The 19,232-nt window shown below is 45.4% G+C and overlaps 1 protein-coding gene and 1 pseudogene across 1 annotated transcript in view; one reads left to right on the top strand and one right to left on the bottom strand.

Moving 5' to 3' along the window:
* Positions 1–19,232, bottom strand: part of LOC126543350 (synaptogenesis protein syg-2-like) — a 961,852-nt gene that overhangs the window by 215,748 nt on the left and 726,872 nt on the right. The gene's annotated exons all lie outside the window — the stretch shown is intronic.
* Positions 1,441–1,620, top strand: LOC126546489 (U2 spliceosomal RNA; annotated as a pseudogene).

The following is a 19,232-nucleotide window of genomic DNA, read 5'->3' as shown; positions in this document are numbered from 1 at the left end:
TGATTCTCATTGCGTCTTGCAGGTCAGCAGAGCTATATGGCATGAAGGAGGCCCTTATATATTTATTTATTTATTTATTTATTTATTTATTTATTTATTTATCATACCCTCAAGGTACGGTTGTACATTGCAGAGGGGAGGGGCAAAGTAAGTAAATAAGTAAATACAGAGGCAAATCACAAAATAAGGAAGGAAGGCAAACAACATGGCAAAAAACATCGTATACAATATTAGAATGGTAAATAGAAACTTGTAAGCGTGGCAAAAATACATGGCGTAACAAATAAAGAAAGGAAAGAACATACGATATAGAAATACAAGCCAAAACTTAAAACAATGACATAAAAGCAGTTATTATACAGAACAAGCAAACGCAACAATAATTTATAACATGAAGCTTTGAAGTGTGCTTTTAAAGTTATTGGTGTCAATAATGCTTGTAAGTAATGCGGGTAAGTTATTCCAATCTTTGCTCGTTTGGGGAAGAAATGAATATGAAAAGCCGACGGTGTTGCAGTGCGGAATGTTTACCTTTTGGCGGTGGTCTATTTTTTGGTGGTGGTTGGACAAAGATAGAACGTAAATATGTGTTATGGTAGTATATTTTATGGAAAAGACATATGCGAGATAGTTTGTAGATAGATATATATGTATGTATGTATGTATGTATGTATGTATGTATGTATGTATGTATGTATGTATGTATGTATGTATGTATGTATGTATGTATGTATGTATGTATGTCACTACCAACCGCTAAGGATTTGGCTGGTATTCACGGATTCCAAAGCTGCCTTACAAGGCATGTGGAAGAGGCACAAGTGATGTAACAACCAACCCGGAGCTTATATTATTACATAACTTCACCAAAGGACAACACTGCTGGGCAGCGCCTTACCTTCTAGTAGATATATGGCCATTCCGGTATTTCGAGAAACGGAATAGTGGTGAAGCTGCCCGAAAGGGACTTGAAGAGAAAAATTTAGGACCCATTCCACTCTGTGAAGGTGGATGACCAGCGAAGCTGTAGCATATCTCAGAGAGTTATACAAGGGTAAACATATATTAATTTTGATGATTTGGTGACGATAGTGATGATGGCTTTGTGATTACTGTGATACACAATGTTTGGCTGGGTTACAACCTTAGACAGATCTTTGGCGAAAGTTAATTCTATACACGACACTTGTTGAGTAGTTGGGTGCCTTGGATTGGTGTAATACGTCAAACTAAACTCTTCTAGCACAAACATAGGTGCGGACTCATTTACCGTGATTTTCATACACATTCGCGTGGACGACGGGACCGCCGCCCCGAGGAGCAGTAGGACACTTGACACGAATGACGTTTCGACGGCACCGCCGCCACGGGAGAGCGGAAGGAAAGGAGATGCGCAAGTACTTGGAACGCCGACAAAGAGAGGGCGGTACGAACGTAGACATGGCTGACGCGGATCAAAGAGTAGTGTCTCTTCTTATCAGCTTAATATCTGATACAGGTTGTATTTGGACCCAAAATATTAAACCTAATTTTACAAGTTGGCGGAGTTCTTGAAGCGTGCTTCACCTCTGCCGTGGGTCGGCCCGGTATTGCACTATCTTTGGGATCTGCCCATGGTTTTTGGTTTACGGACATCAATCCGCTGGAAACTAGGCATATGCAGCTTCGCTGTAAAATTTTAGACGAACATTCTTTTACGAAAGCTGCCTCTTCAAACGTGGCAAAAAATATGCCTAATAAGGTTAAGACTGCCTCTGGAATCAGCCACTTCACCAGGATAAATTTTGCGATCGATTGACACCGTAGAAAGATGAAGAATTCATGGACTACTTTGTCACTTCGTTAGACACATTGTACTATCGGCTTCGACTAAACGTAACATTAACTAACAATTATCTGTATCGCATAGGGCGGACAAATGATTTCTACTGTGATAAATGTGACAGCCTAGAGACGGTGGAGCACATATTACTTGAGCACACTCCGCGTACCACGACAAAAGACATTCTTATGAGCTCGAAATGGTCATTATTACCAAGCATCTTAAGGTCAATAATTTGTCCTTCAAAACAGCGGCCAGTTTTGGATTTCTTATTGCAATACATATCAGAAATCAGCCTTCTCGGAAATCTTTAAATATTTACTTTATGACATAAAAATATAAATTCACCAGAAGTCTCGTATGTAAATATCATTATCATGTTCATGTACTAATTTCATATTTAACTTTACCCTCCTTTTGTCCTACTCTACTCTGGAATATCATAATTTCCTCCACCCTCCCTATACAGAGTAGCTTGTCAACGGTTCTATAAGCGCCCGCAAAAACATATCTCTTCTGAAAAAGAGTTTCTTTCCCTATATCTGTCGGTTTCAGTTTTTTTTGTCTCATTGAATATATATATATATATATATATATATATATATATATATATATATATATATATATATATATATATATATAAAATTGATAAAATTGCATAAACAGGCCTGGAGTGGGGCCTGATCCCGGCGACCAGAACCGGTAACGCACTCCCTCACCAGAGCAGGATTGGCCACCCTGGTGCAGCACTTGGCCATAACCACCCCGGCCCTCAGTCCGCAGCAGCTGCGAAGCAACTGACCACGGCAGCGTTCAGGCCTGTGACGCAGCAGAGGGTGGTCAGAATTCCTGGATCCGGACAGGCCGCCATTGGAATCTGAACCTGGCAACGTTTAACGCTAGAACGTTATCTTAGAGGGTAGTAAATGGGATATAATAGGGCTCAGTGAAGTTAGGAGGACAAAAGAAGCATATACAGTGCTAAAAAGCGGGCACGTCCTGTGCTACCGGGGCTTAGCGGAGAGAGGAGAACTAGGAGTCGGATTCCTGATTAATAAGAACATAGCTGGTAACATACAGGAGTTCTATAGCATTAACGAGAGGGTGTCAGGTGTTGTCGTGAAACTTAATAAGAGGTACAAATTGAAGGTCCCACAGGTCTACGCCCACACATCTAGTCATGATGACCAGGAAGTCGAAAGCTTCTATGACGTGGAATCGGCGATGGGTAAAGTCAAAACAAAATACACTATACTGATGGGCGACTTCAATGCCAAGGTAGGCAAGAAGCAGGCTGGAGACAAGTCAGTGAGGTATTATGGCATAGGAACTAGGAATAGCAGGGGAGAGCTATTAGTAGACTTTCCAAAACAGAATAATATGCAGATAATGAATACCTTCTTCCGCAGGCGAGATAGCCGAAAGTGGACGTGGAGGAGCCCGAATGGCGAGACTAGAAATGAAATAGACTTTATACTCTGCGCTAACCCTGGCATCATACAAGATGTGGACGTGCTCGGCAAGATGCGCTGCAGTGACCATAGGATGGTAAGAACTCGAATTAGCCTAGACTTGAGGAGGGAACGGAAGAAACTGGTACATAAGAAGCAGATCAATGAGTTAGCGGTAAGAGGGAAAATAGAGGAATTCCGTATCAAGCTACAGAATAGGTATTCGGCTGTAGCTCAGGAACAGGACCTAAGTGTTGAAGCAATGAACGACAATCCGACGGGCATCATTAAGGAGTGTGTAATAGAAGTCGGTGGTAACTCCGTAAGACAGGATGCCAGTAAGCTATCGCAGGAGACGAAATATCTGATCAAGAAACGCCAATGTATGAAAGCCTCTAACCCTATAGCTAGAATAGAACTGGCAGAACTTTTGAAGTTAATCGACAAGCGTAAGAGAGCTGACATAAGGAGGTATAATATGGATAGAATTGAACATGCTATCAGGAACGGAGGAAGCCTAAAATCAGTGAAGAAGAACCTAGGAATAGTCAATAATCAGATGTATGCGTTAAGAGACAGAGCCGGTATTATCATTACTAATATGGATGAGATAGTTCAAGTGGCTGAGGAGTTCTATAGAGATTTATACAGTACCAGTGGCACCCACGACGATAATGGAAGAGAGAATAGTTTAGAGGAATTTGAAATCCCACAAGTAACGCCGGAAGAAGAAAAGAAAGCCTTGGAAGCTATGCAAAGAGGGAAGCAGCTGGGGAGGATCAGGTAACAGCAGATCTGTTGCAGGATGGTGGGCAGATTGTTCTAGAAAAACTGGCCATCCTGTATACGCAATGCCTCATGACCTCGAGCATGCCGGAACCTTGGAAGAACGCTAACATAATCCTAATCCATAAGAAAGGGGACGTCAAAGACTTGAAAAATTATAGACCGATCAGTTTACTGTCCGTCGCCTACAAAGTATTTACTAAGGTAATCGCAAATAGAAACAGGAACACCTTAGACTTCTGTCAACCAAAGGATCAGACAGCATACCGTAAAGGCTACTCAAGAATAGACTATATTCCCACTATCAATCAGGTGATAGAAAAATGTGCGGAATATAGCCAACCCTTATATATAGCTTTCAATGATTACGAAAAAGCGTTTGATTCGGTCGAAACCTCAGCAGTCATGCAGGCATTATTGAATCAGGGTGTAGAAGAGCCCGCATGTTAAATATTGAAAGATATCTATAGCGGCTCCACAGCCACCGTAGTCCTCCATAAAGAAAGCAACAAAATCCCAATAAAGAAAGGTGTCAGACAGGTAAATAAGATCTCTCCAATGCTATTGACAGCGTGTTTACAGGAGCTATTCAGAAACCTGGATTGGGAAGAATTTGGGATAAGAGTTAATGGAGAATACCTTAATAACTTGCGATTCGCTGATGATATTGCCTTGCTCAGTAACTCAGGGGACCAATTGGAATGCACGCTAACTGACCTGGAGAAGCAAAGCAGAAGGGTGGGTCTAAAAATTAATCTGCAGAAAATTAAATTAATGTTTAACAGTCTCGGAAGAGGACAGCAGTTTACGATAGGTAGCGAGGCACTGCAAGTGGTAAGTGAATGCATCTACTTAGGACAGGTAGTGACCGCGGATCCGGATCATGAGATTGAAATAATCAGAAGAATAAGAATGGGCTGGGGTGAGTTTGGCAGGCACTCTCAGATCATGAACAGCAGGTTGCCATTAGCCCTCAAGAGAAAAGTGTATAACAGCTGTGTCTTACCAGTACTCACGTACGGGGCAGAAACCTGGAGGCTTACGAAAAGGGTTGTACTTAAGTTGACGACGCAACGAGCTATGGAAAGAAGAATCATAGGTGTAACGTTAAGCGATAAGAAAAGAGCAGATTGGGTGAGGGAACAAACTCGAGTTCATTACATCTTAGTTGAAATCAAGAAAAAGAAATGGGCATGCGCAGGACATGTAAAGAGGCGGGAAGATAACTGATGGTCATTAAGGGTTACGGACTGGATTCCAAGCGACGGGAAGCTTAGCAGGGGGCGGCAGAAGGTTAGGTGGGCGGATGAGATTAAGAAGTTTGCAGGGGCGACATGGCCACAACTATAGTACATGACCGGGGTAGTTGGAGAAGTATGGGAGAGGCCTTTGCCCTGCAGTGGGCGTAACCAGGCTGATGATGATGATGATGATGCATATATAGAGGAGGTGCTAGAGCACAAGCAGAAAGGGGACTGCCTGCCAGAAAATGTATATCAGAATATATATATATATATATATAGCAAGGCAGAAACCGCAGTGCGATTGTGTACATTAAGGGGAATAATACAGAAATAAACATTTAACACAAAAGAAAAAAAATAACGAAATCATGCACAATAAAGCGTGGAACATTGCCTAAAACTGAAAAAAGAGATATGAAAAAAAAAAACGAAGAAGAGGAACAAATGGGAATCATTTGCGAATTATATTGTGCGTCATATAATCAGTTCGCCTATAGCAGGAAATAAAACAAATGTGCTTACGTCGGTAACAATATGCGCTTAAAAGCCGGCCACTGGGACGCAAAGCGAGGAGAGAGAAAATAATACAGGCGCATTATGGGGACTGTGACTTCGAAGAATGGAATGACATTTCCGTGCGTGTCGTGGTCGCGGAGGCAGATATGGTCCGAGGAATCAATCAACTTTATTCCAGCAGGTCGCCATGGGGTGCGAAATTGTATTTCCGCATCAAATAAGTGAACCTCCGGCACTGTTTAGGATATATAAATTATTTGCGCTTATGAAAGCAGTCACATAAACCTTACATATCTTTAACGAGAAAGAGGGCGCAGTAGTCCACATAGGCTGACGCTAGGCTATAACATTTCAGTGTTATTGCCTGCCGGACGCTTTATATTTTCACAGTATTTCTACGCGCAGATGCCCTTAAAAAAACATGAAGAAGTCTCGGATATTGGTCAATGGGGCTCATGCGCTTCGAAAATGGTGCTAAAAAGCGCCCTCTGTCCTGAACTGGGTAGTACCTAGCTCGGTCGTCTGCTTCGGAAAGCACGTTTACAATATGGAGCCGCCACTTTCGGTTTTGTTGTACCACGGTTCGCAGCGAATATCGGGTGCCGAAGATTTTTCCAGGGGTGGCACGCTGCGTAGAGGCAATAAATTATGCAACGCCGAATGCGTGTACGTCGCTCAAGAATTTAGCGGCGAAGTTTTAGCGCGGTGTCAATCGCAAGTGAAGCGAGTCGCGTACGAAGTTGAACTTCAGGTAAGGTTTGCACGCTGCTAGATTCAGGCACACAAACGCGAGGAAATGCTCACTATAAATGAATTCACAGCAGCGATAAGCAGACATCATGTGCACGGAACTGCTCAAGCGCACGACGGTACGCGCCGCGACGGCAGCTACTTTCTGCATGCCGCGAAACGGCGGGCCTCCTGCGATCTTTGTTGACTGCATGCCGCTAGACAAGTAGTTATGCCTGCACTGTAGTAGCGGCCATCTGTCCCTTCAGCAATATATAAGTAACTGATGCAATGCATATGAGCTCGCAATAACGTACGTGCGAATCGCGCTGCAGCGCGAGCTCGTGCGCTGCTCGCTTGATGTAGCTTTTAATGACAGCGCTCGAACATCGATGAGCTGCAATCAATACTATCTTGCTGCGCTGCCTCAACGTGTTGGCTTGAGGTCAAGGATGAACACATTTAACTCTCTAACCTATGCTGCTCGTAGTGGGGTAGCGAATTCTCACCGAATCAGCCCGACAATTTGTGGTCAATTGCACACACCTTGTCACTTCACCACTTCGTACCAGTCGATTGTTAATTGTCGCTGTGGCCGGGTCTCAAATCGTCAATCACGAGCCATGCCTGCTGCTATGGCGCGGTCTGCCTTCGGGGCTGTAGGTGCAAAAGACCAAATTTTAGAACGCTGATAATCAAGCAAGCTTCAAGACAGGCGAAGCAGTCAGCATGGCGCGAAGTTTCGCTTACCAAGCGCGACGAACTGCAGCTATCCAGCGCGCCCGTCGCTCCGCTTCGTAAGGCATTGAAGGAAAATGGTAGAATCTGATGTTGGGATTCAGGTCTTCTTGTTCATGGCAGCTCACGACGCAGAAGTAACGACGGTGACGATTTTTTGAGGCTGAGCTAGGTCTCTCCGGATCGGCGTCGCCGATTCCTTCTGCTTCCAGCATTACGTCTCACGGAGAGTCCGTTTTCCTTAAACTATAGGCTGCGGCTAGCTCGCAGCGTGGTCGGCGTGGTCTGTGAGAAGTGACGAGCCTTTTCGCACTCGCAATAGGGCAGAAAAAAGTGCGAATCGACGCCAAACTCGGGCTAGAAACGTGCTTCGCCACAGCCAGGGCTCAATACTACCCAAGCCGGTACTACCCAGATAACGTTTCGCGCACCGCCACCAGGCGCCACTACTATACCTAAAACTCCAGCGCAAGACGCCCATAAAAGCTGATACTCAATTCAGCAAGCCCGACAGTTTCCACGCAATAAATATTAGCGCGAAGGTTCAAAACGACTGGTCTCTGGAGTACGACAGCATATGGGGTGCAATCGTACATGGGCGAACGATGGGCTGAAAGACCACGATTCCTTACTATGATTCCAATGAAGATTATCCGCTCATCTTAAGTTAATATGTTGGCTTGGGTTAGGTTTCACACCTCGAATCGCTAAACATAGAAATCTCCCTTTATCTCGCCATCTTCTACCATCTTGTCAATTTTTTTTCCATTTCATTTACCATTCTACCATTTTTGTTAGTTTTCCATAGAGCGATACGTAATTTACACGTACGAGAAATCATCAATGGTAAAGACACGTTATCGTTTACAATAATAAATATCGGTGGTCAGGAAGTTTAGAACGAGCACTTTTTTTTTCAAGATAAGCAACAGCGTTTTCCATAACAGTTTTCAAGGGTACAGTCCAAGTGCGCAATTCATTAACTGTTTTTCTTATGATTTTATTGATAAATATGAATATATCCTAAAATTTATTTAGTAAGCAAAGAGCGGACCTATCAATCGACAAGGAGCAACGTTTCCTGCCCTTGAGATTTTGGCTGGCCTGCTATTTTCACTGTTGTGCTGACCTAAAATTAATGCTTATTTGTGTAATCGCCATGAAGTGGAAGTTTATAATGATGAATATGAAAGAAAAAGATATTCTGGAGGGAATTTTATCTTGGCATCTAGGGTGTGCGTTACCGAAGCTGGCACCAAGAAAACGCCAGTGATACGATTATGAGGATTGCCGACACTCACCCCCGCGTTCATAAATATTAGGAAATAATCCAGTAGGACGACGTCCTATGATTTCGTAAAAATGTTGATACAGCGCACGCGAATGACACCATAGGACTCGTATCGCGTCAGTCTCAGCAGTATTTCACGTTAAAACAATGTTCATTGACAACCTGAACTGTACAGTGTTGGATTTAATTATTAAAGAAGACATACGCAGAAGAGGGGGGGGGGGGGGGGGGCAGACGAAGACGCTGAGGAGGTTTAAATAAAAAGACACTACATACTTACACCTACTGCCAGGTCATGGTACAAACAGGCAACTCTTTTTATGAAATACATCATACACAAATGCAACAGAGGCGTAAGAAAGATGCTGTCGGAAAAGCTGTGCTGCACTGTTCAGTGCCACTTGGCAAGCACACTTGGCAAGCGTCTTCTTGGTCGCCGGACGCAAAAGAACCACGTGTCTCGAGAAATAGTGATTTTAGAAACGTTAGTACTGGACGTCGGTGCTCCACTGAAACCAACTCTTGTGACCTCGATCTAGCTACGTAAGCTACAGTGACGTGGGTTATCGCTCTTAACGACAAACCTAAGACGTAATAATGATCTAGCGTTTATGAAAGAGAGTAATGACCAGGAGAAACGAAACTGTTACGCGGACCGCGCCGCAGAGCGACACATAAGCCGTGCTTCTTGTATCATCCATCGAAATTGTTTTGCTGACTGTCAATTTCTAGAGGCTCCTTTCGCTAGACGCCTGTAGAGGCCTTCCTGTTTACTTCCGTCCTCACTGGGCAACCACATCGTCGATCAACCCTAACCCGCACGACCGTGTCACGTCACTCAGCTCGCGCCTCTGGCAGAAACCTCCTTCATCTGAGCGGCCAGGCTGCACTCGTACAGTAGAGCCCCAGCGAATTGGGTTCGGGAGGTGGACTTCCTTCTTGCGCGCTACTTCATTTTCAGCCTGAAGTTCCAGCTTTCGCTAGTTTCTCCCTCAGAGCAGATTGCTTTGACCGATTGGGTGCCAAGATCTGAGAGACGACTACCGCAGCCATTGTTGGTTTTCCCTCTATGCTTCTCTGTGTGCGGAACCGAACAAAAAAGAGACGCAGTTGTTCGAAGCAAATGCTGCCGCTAATACTGGGAGCTGAAAGTGGTTTTCCTACTTCGGCGCTCATCGTGTAATCGCATCACGGAGCGCTGCGCAGTAGATTTAGCCAGCAAAACGAGAACGAATGATATTCGAAGCAGTCCTCTTATTTCAGTGCACTATATTTTTGCCACCCCACAGAAAAGCATCTCCGTCGTGCAACGTTATCACGATTTGCTTTATTTTCTAAAAAAAGCAATATAGAAATATATTTATATAGATGCGTTAAATATAGGCACTCCCAGTTACAAAAGAAAGTCATCTAACTGCAGAAAGATGTCACATAACTTTCAATCATACATAGGTCACATTTAATTTGCGCATTACAATGATACAACTCTAGCTTCGCGAAAATTATCTTTCCAAAAAATCCGGTACCAGACAAAACTAAAAAATAACAGAAGCTTACCGAGCCAGTCATTCGGATGTGGTCAGGTGTATTCGCCGATTGTACACTGATATTTGGCGGACGATTCCGCACCGTTTTTATTGAACGCCGTCAGCGTACAGTCTAAAAGGCCTGAAAACGACATGCTCAAGTTTCTTTACCTAAAGCTAGTTTTTTCCCGGAGCCATATCTTCAGGACAAACGAGCTGCGGCGCAAAAAACTCCTGTTGCCGTTTCTGTCGGCTCACACAAAGCTGGTGAAAAGGGTAGTCATTCAGGTGTGTCCACATAATGCGCTTAAGAGGTCGTGTGTGTATCGTGTAAATGAAAGCTGCGAAATACAAATACAGCGCATAGCTTCGGCAGGTTATCCTAAACACTTGACAGTTGCGCTGGCTGATGCTCTTCTGCGCAAGACGAACTAAGTATGCGTATCTGATCAGGTGCACAGAAATGAAAAGTCAGATCAAAAGAAGGTGGCCGTCATTCCATATCTGCCCACGACGTCACATCGTCTCCAGAAGATTGGGGGAAATGGAGGCACGAAAGTCGTCATGTCCGCTTCGTAAAAATTAACGAAGTTGTGTAGTATGACATCGCCAGTAAAAAGCCAAAAGAAGGGGTGCAAAGTAAATCACAAGAAAGAATTCGTCACATGCGCTGAAGGTCTTGTCAATCGGATACCACTATCGTGTGGCAAAACATACGTAGGGCAAACGGAACGATGCCTAAACGAGCGGTTAAGGGAGCACGACAGGAACGTGAAAAAGGGAGGACAGCGACACCTGGCGTTACATTGCCGAGACTGTAAGTGAAAGCCATATCTTCACACTGCAATATTGTTTAGAGAGAAAGATCGGTGCAGCGCGAGATCGTGGGAGCTGCAATAATGAGTAGTAATGATTATGAGTGCGTCAGCTCACCGTCTCTTTCGTTATCGGCCAAAGAAATTTGCTTTCTTGAGAGCTCTTGGCGACAATTGTTTAGTGACGCACACATGTTGGACGATACGATAAAACGATTAGTTATGTTGATTCTTGTCTTTTCTATGTGTTCTTGTCTGTTTTCCGGTATATATTTACGTCATCTTGCATTAATCGTTAGTTAGAAGTCAGCGCCTGTCCCGTTCGGGTCCCTTTGTGGTGGTTGTAATTTCAGCGCTTAAACAGTACGTACAATTCCAAAGCGCAGACGCGTTTATCAAGCTATACAGCTCGATGTGCAGCCTAAATCTGGAGTGAGTCTGTTGTGTGGAAAAGCTCATGTCACTCTAATAAAACTCGCAGTGGCACACTTCAGTCAAAATGTATCTCTATTGTCATATTACAGTATCGTCAACTCCCCATAATTACTTAATGACATGACATTTAAAATTCCACGAAATTTAACAGGAGTGCATATACCTTTTCTACACCACTCACAAACTTTGAGTAAAGATTCAACAAGACGCATTCAGAAAACACACAAGAACAACCCTCAACAAATTGATATTGTCAGCAATTCATTTTCATGATATTGCAACTGTCTTCCAGCCATGTTCCGAACAACGATGTTGTCTTCGAGGAAAATGAGCAACTAAATTGACTTCGTGGGCTCGTTGCTAGTGTCGGGTAATCTTTTTTTCTTTAATGATGTGGTTTTCCACGTGGCATACCATTTAACCAAATCCGTGCAATCCTTCTTCGTGAAGAAGTTGCATAAGTGGCCTGTGGGACTTATCGTCTGATATTAACGGTTCGTAATCCGTGGGCAAGTCTGTCCGTGCCCCGGCATCTCTAAGCACTTTTTCTTTTTGTGGCCTTTGTCCCAGGACAGAGCCACTGCAAATGCAAGGCATCCGCTGCAGATGCGGGGGGAAAGCACTTCGGGACCTTCGGGGCACTTCGAAGGAGCTTCAGGTGCTTCAGTGAGGGCATCCCGAGCCCGAAGTCCCTGAAGAGACACTTCTTCCACCCCAGTTCAATTAAGAGGAAGCGAGCAGAAACATGGAAATATTATAGCACGTGTGGCCTTCGCAGAAAAGGTTTTCGGACTACGAAGATGGAAGATGGGTCCGAAACATAGGAAGAACGTGAGATGTGAGAAGAAGAAGGGGAGGGTGAGTGATCTTGTCGGCTATATTATTATATTTTGTCGCCTATATTATTATACTTGAGCCTACACTACATGGACTTTGGTTATGAAATTCAATGGCAATTTAAGTGAAGTCAATCAATCTCTTGACAGATGCGCATTTATTAACTTTTTCAACTGCTTTACAGGGTTGAACGAGTTCCTCTGAATGTAACGTTCCTGAAGACCTGCGATATGTTCTGTGCGACTGCTAGCGCTATGCGTCATAGAGAGAGAGAGAGAGTCTCTGAAGGCGTCACTGTACCTTAAACGAGACTGGAGCTTGGCGCTACAGCACATTCTCGTCCCATGGCAAAACACCACCTGTGCGTTAAGCGCCACGAAGGCGCTGTTGGCGTTTATCACTGTATATATTATAATAGTCACCCAGAACTTGGAGTAGCCTTTCAGGCGAACAGCCAGGATAACATCACCAGCATACAATTAAAGCTTGTTTTTCTCTCGGTATAGATATCAATGGGGGGCGTCAATGTTCGTGAAGTAGATAATAACTATGACAGAATCAAGGATTCCACGTACTGTTGTTTTAGCTCTCTTGCTTCCTCGCACTGAGTGATAAGCTCTGTAAGTGTGTTGAGCTGTGCATTTTATCAAGATCAAAACACTCGAAATGGTACCTCAGTGGCTATAGCGTTGCGTTGCTGAACCCGATGCATCGGGTACAATCCCAGCCATGGGGCTGCCTTTTAACAGGCAAGAGAATTAAAAAAAAAACGCTTCGGCTATCAAGATTAAAACCCCCGCCATGGTAGCTCAGCCGCTATACCACTGTGTTGCTAAACCCGAGTTTTCGTGTACGATCCCATTCATGGTGGCCGCCTTTTAATGGGCAACAGAATACAAAAACGCTTTGGCTATCAAGATTAACACACCCGCCATGGTACCTCAGTATACTACAGCCTTGCGTTGCTGAGCCCGAGGTCTCGGTTACGATCTCAGATATGGTGGTCATCCTTTAATTGGCAACAGAATACGAAAACGCTCGGGCTAAGATTAAAACACCCGCCATGGTACCTCAGTATACTATAGCCTTATTCAATAACGCTCGGGCTACACTCTAAGAAATGTTTACACCCTTTGGAGTGTCCCTTCTTCTACACAACGATAACCGTCATCTGCCTTGATGCCTTTCCTTTCTTTAACGCTGCGAGCCCGCTACTTTCCAGTAACGAACGGCATGTGCGTTATCAGCATGGTAGCATTCCCGACAGGAAAGTAGCGGGCGCGGCGTTTTCAAGAAAGGAAACGCATCAAGGCAGATGACGATTATCGTTGTGTGGCAGAAGGGGCACTCCAAAGGGTGTAAACATTTCTTAGAGTGTAAGATTAGAACACCCACCATGGTACCTCAGTATACTATAACCTTGCGTTGCTGAACCCGAGGTCTCGGTTACGATCTCAGATATGGTGGCCGTCCTTTAATTGGCAACAGAATTCAAAAACACTTCGGCTTTGAAGATTAAAACACCCGCCATGCACTGTTGAACAAATGTACACCCTTTGTGTATTATCTTGCCACGCAACAATAATCGTCATCTGTCTTGCTTGCGTTTCCTTTCTTGAAAACGCTGCGCTCGCTACTTTTCTGTCGAGAATGCTCTGTCAAGCTGATAAGGCGCATGCACACTCTAAGAAAAGTTTACACCCTTTGAGTCGTATCTTGCCACGCAACAATAAACGTCATCTGTCTTGTCCGCATTTCCTTTATTTAACCCTACGAGCCCGGTACTTCCCAGTAATGAACGGCATGAGTGTTATCAGCATGACATAGCATTGCTGACAGGAAAGTAGCGGGCGCGGCGTTTTCAAGAAAGGACGCGCAAGCAAGGCTGATGACAATTATTGTTGTGTGGCAGATATATACCCCAAAGGGTGTAAGCTTTTTTATAGTGCACTCTTAGGCAAAGTTACACCATTTGGGGTGCATCTCTGCCACACTACAATAATCGTCATCTGCCTTGCTTGTGTTTCCTTTCTTGAAAAGGCCGCGCCCGCTACTTTCCCGTCGGGAATGCTATGTCATGCTAATAACGCGCATGCTGTTCGCCACTGGAAAGTACCGGGCTCGGCGCGTTAAAGTAAGGAAATGAGGACAAGCCAGATAACGATTATCGTTGTGTGGCAAAAGGGTGTAATTTTGCATAAGAGTGTGCCGCTCATGACTTGGAAGTACCGGGCTCGCATCATTAAAGAAAGGAAATGCGGGCAAGGCAAACGGCAATTATTGTTGTGGGGCAAGATACGCCCCAAAGGGTGTAAACTTCTTAAGACTGTAGCCTTGCGTTACTGAACCCAAGGTCTCGGGTACGATCACAGCCACGGGGGCTACCCTTTAATGGGCAACAAAATTCAAAAACGCTTCGGCTATAAAAAATTAAACACTCGACACGGAAGCTCAGCGGCTATAGCGCTCCGTTGCTGAACCCGAGGTTTCGTGTAAGATCCTAGCCATGGTGAACGCCTTTTAATACGCAACAGAATTTAAAAACGCTTCGGCTATGAAGATTAAAACACCCACCATGGTAGCTTAGCGGCTATAGCACTGTGTTGCTAAACCCGAGGTTTCGTGTACGATCGCAGCCCCGGTGGCAGCCTTTTCATCATCATCATCATCATCATCATCATCATGAGCCTGGTTACGCCCACTGCAGGGAAAATGCCTCTGCCATACTTCTCCAATTACCCCGATCATGTACTAATTGTGGCCATGTTGTCCCTGCAAACTTCTTAATCTCATTCGCCCACCTAACTTTCTGCCGCCCCCTGCTACGCTTCCCTTCCCTTGGAATCCAGTCCGTAACCCTTAATGACCATCGGTTATCTTCCCTGCTCATTACATGTCCTGCCCATGCCCATTTCTTTTTCTTGATTTCAACTAAGTCTCATTAACTCGAGTTTGTTCCCTAACCCAATCTGCTCTTTTCTTATCCTTTAACATTACACCCATCATTCTTCTTTCCATAGCTCGTTGCGTCGTCCTCAATTTAAGTAGAACCCTTTTCCTAAGCCTCCAGGTTTCTGCACCGTACGTGAGTACTGGTAAGACACAGCTGTTATAAACTTTTCTCTTGAGGGCTAATGGCAACCTGCTGTTCATGATCTGAGAATGCCTGCCAAACGCACACCAGCCCATTCTTATTCTTCTGATTATTTCAGTCTCATGATCCGGATCCGCGGTCACTGCCTGCCCTAAGTAGATGTATTCTCTTAAACACTTCCAGTGCCTGGCTACCTATCGTAAACTGCTGTTCTCTTCCGAGACTGTTAAACATTACTTTAGTTTTCTGGAGTTTAATTTTTAGACCCACCTTCTGCTTTCCCTCTTCAGGTCAGTGGTCAGTGAGCATGCATTGCAATTTGTCCCTTGAGTTACTAAGCAAGGGAATATCATCAGCAAATCGCAAGCTACTAAGGTACTCTCCATTAACTCTTCCCCAATTCTTCCCAATTCAGGTCTCTAAATACCTCCTGTAAACACGCTGATAATAGCACTGGCGAAATCCTATGTCCCTGCCTGACGCCTTTCTTTTTGGGGATTTTGTTGCTTTCTTTATGAAGGACGGCGGTGGCTGTGGAGCCGCTCTGGATATCTTTCAGTATTTTTACATACGGCTCGTCTACACCCTGATTCCGTAATACCTACACGACTGCTGAGGTTTCGACTGACTCAAACGCTTTTTTGTAATCAATGAAAGCTATATATAAGGGTTGGTTATATTCCTCACATTTCTCTATCACCTGATTGATAATGTGAATATGGTCTATTGTTGAGTAGCTATTGTTGCCGCCTTTTAATGGGCAACAAAATTCAAAAGCGCTTCGGCTGTCCAGATTAAAACACCCACCATGGTAGCTCAGCGGCTATGGCACTGTGTTGCTAAACCCGATGTTTTGTGTACGATCTCAGCCACGGTTTCCGCCTTTTAATGAGCAACAGAATTCAAAAACGCTTGTGCTATCAATATTAAAACACCCACCATGGTAGCTCAGCAGCTATAGCCCTGTGTTGCTAAACTCGAGGTTTCGTGTATGATCCGAGCCACGGTGGCCGCCTTTTAATGCACAAAAGAATTCAAAAACGCTTCGGCTATGAAGATGTAAACACCCGCCATGGCAGCACAGTCGCCGTGGTGTTTCCCTGCTGAGCATGAAGTCCCGGATTCGTTCCCAGCAGCGGCGGTCTTATTCTGATGGAAGGCAGCATGAAAAAAACACTCGTGAACTGTGCATTGGGTGCTCTTAAAGAGCACGATGTGGTCAAAACTATTCCGCAATCCCTCACTACGAAGTGCCTGATAACAGGATCGGAGTTTTCGCTCGTAAAACCCGTAATTTAATCCAACTTAACGAGTAAGAAAAGGCGCCTAACCACAAGTATTTTACCACAAGTATGGTTTCTGCAATGTCTGAAAAATAAACACCGTGCAAATTTGTCAAGTCCACAACTAACGCAGGAGTGCTGACGAAGCGTATGGGCATTTTGCTGAGCTAAACTGCGGTAGGCGATTTCTATGACTGCCTCTGTTGCTATTGTCTGAACTGCTGTTTGATTGAGATGCACCGTGATGTCCGTGATGTTGATGAAATCATTTATTGATTGATTCGAGTGGTACTTCTTTTTCTGTGAATGCCGTCTCTGCTTCAAAGTTGTCGCCGGTAAAGATGTCTTTTTATCGTTCGTGACTGGTGAAGCTTTGATGAGTTGGTCGATGCAGCAAATTGCAGTCTGGCAGACAGCGTAGTTGTGTGACAGGGGCGCTTTGGAACGGGTGCCTCTCTTTCCGATGATGTACTTGGTTGTGGTTCTGATGCCAACCATTGTTGTCACTTGAGCTCTGCCTCCTTAGCACTCGTTCCTGGCGACGTGTTGAGTCGTTCTAGAGGCTTTCTCTCGTTGAACTTTAATCTTCTGGCGTTGGGAGAATCTAGGAGCTCGCATTCCCCACTTGAAGTGGCTTGTTGTTGCTGCTGTTGCTTGTTCCGAAGGCGTTGTTGTCGCTTGCGTTCTGCCTCTTTAGCCTTCGTCCAAGGTGACCGGCTGAGTCGCTTCAGTCGCATCTGTCCATTGGCTTTTAACATTCTTGTGTTGGGAGGCTCTGGATGACGCTGTTCCTTTCCACTCGAATGTTGTCGGTGAGCCTGCCGCGGCTTGCGCTTCTATCGGCAGCGCGAGCACGCTTCGGAGAGATCCGACTGACCAGGCTAGCGAGAAGCGTCTGCCGACGCAGCTTTGGAACGCGAAGGTGGTGCTATCTACTGGGTGCATGCACAGTACGCGCGCCACTCTAATGACGTCATGAGCGCCCCCTAGTGCAGTGTGACATGTTCTACGAACGGACGCCGCCTTAGCCGCGAGCATGAGTCATTAGACAGGTTTGGTTGGGCGTCCGCAGTAGATCTGCGTACGCAGCAAACCCGCGGAGGCGTTAGTGCGCATGCGCAGTACGCAGGAGTCGGCTGCTTTTGAAAAGCAGCGTAGCCTCCGCTGCGGGCTCAGCGGCCTTTGCGGGACGTTCTCGCGTGTCCACGAGAGCGCATTCTTTAACGCGACAGCGTTAAGGAGCTGGTGTCGCAGAAAAGCCGGTGTCGTCGGCATCGGCAACGTTGGCCGTGAGCGAAAAATCCCGGAAGGCAATTCATAAATAAAAAACAACTTGCAAGATGGGCTGGGTGGGAATCGAATCAGGGTCTCCGGAGTGTGAGACGGAGACGCTACCACTCAGCCACGATAGTTCAAATTGGGACAAAAGTGCCTCTAGTGAATGCGGTGGTTCCTTAGAAACATGCCGTAGAAAGTTATACTGCGGTGTATATCGGTAATTATGAACATGTAAATTACAGAAGTCGCCGTTACACGAGTAGCGAAGTACGGTTCCGCTACATTTCTTCTGCGCTCTGCGCACACGCAGAACCATCTTGCGGCAAACACAGAGGACCCCCTCCTCGCAATGTACGGCGCTGCCCCGACACGTGCCGCGCCACTCGCCCCATGATCGCATCCACCTTCATGGCGCGTCGCGGCCCGGCTGTCCGTACCGATCACGACGTTTGGCTCGCGTAGATCGTTTTGAGTGGGTGGTGCGAACTGGGTGCGATAACGCTATCGCGTTCCACTCTTGAAGGCGAAGCTCAAGCGTCCTCCAATTTTTTTTTATATCGCTCTTGCCGAAGACATGACTCCGGCTTGTGGTTTGACTTCGTGGCGGCTGATATTGGCTGCACAGTTTAAGAAGGTGGCATATGGCGGCGCTGAGTAGCACACTACTGGTTCCTACGCATGCAAGTCAGCAATCCCCTTGTCAGCTTTTGCGTCCGGCCAACTATTGCCGTATCGTGCCCGCGCGCAACGCTACGCACGCACAACCTCACGCCCTACGCACGTGGGTGCTTGCGGACGCCAAACTAAAACTGCCTATTAAAGGAAAAAGGCCCATGAAAGCCCCGTAGCGCCTAGACATCATGGAAGCGGCCGCACGTAAAATCAGCACTTCTGTGCCCGCCATGGTAGCTTTGCGGTTATGGCGTTGCAGGAGGTCGCAGGTTCGAATCTGACCCCGGCAGCCGCGTTTCGACGCAGAGAAATACAAAAGCACTTGTATACTTAGAGTTACTACACGTCAATGAACCCCATGGGGCCAAAATTAATTGGGAGTGCGTCACTATGGCGTGCCTTATAATCCTATTCTGGTTCTGGCACGTAAAGCCCCATGATTAAATTAAAGTTTAACACTTCTGCCAAGATGCGTTGTGCTGTGTGAGGCAATGACAAGGCTAACCTTCTCGTAGGTATCCCTGTGCATTTCCTCTACAACGCAGACAAACAGCGGTGTCGCAAGCAAGGTAACGTTTAACATCACCTCACCACTCTCGTATTGGACTAAACGCTCAAGAAATTAAACGTTCACCGTCGACACCACCACAAATTATCGTCAGTCAAATCAAACAGCAGAAAGCTTTGGTTACATTGATTCGCACAGCGCATGAGA

This window comes from Dermacentor andersoni, chromosome 1 (genome assembly GCF_023375885.2).
Source record: "Dermacentor andersoni chromosome 1, qqDerAnde1_hic_scaffold, whole genome shotgun sequence".
NCBI classification, from domain to species: domain Eukaryota; kingdom Metazoa; phylum Arthropoda; class Arachnida; order Ixodida; family Ixodidae; genus Dermacentor; species Dermacentor andersoni.
Note: the sequence above shows the minus strand (reverse complement) of the source record. Positions and strands in the feature narration are given on the sequence as shown.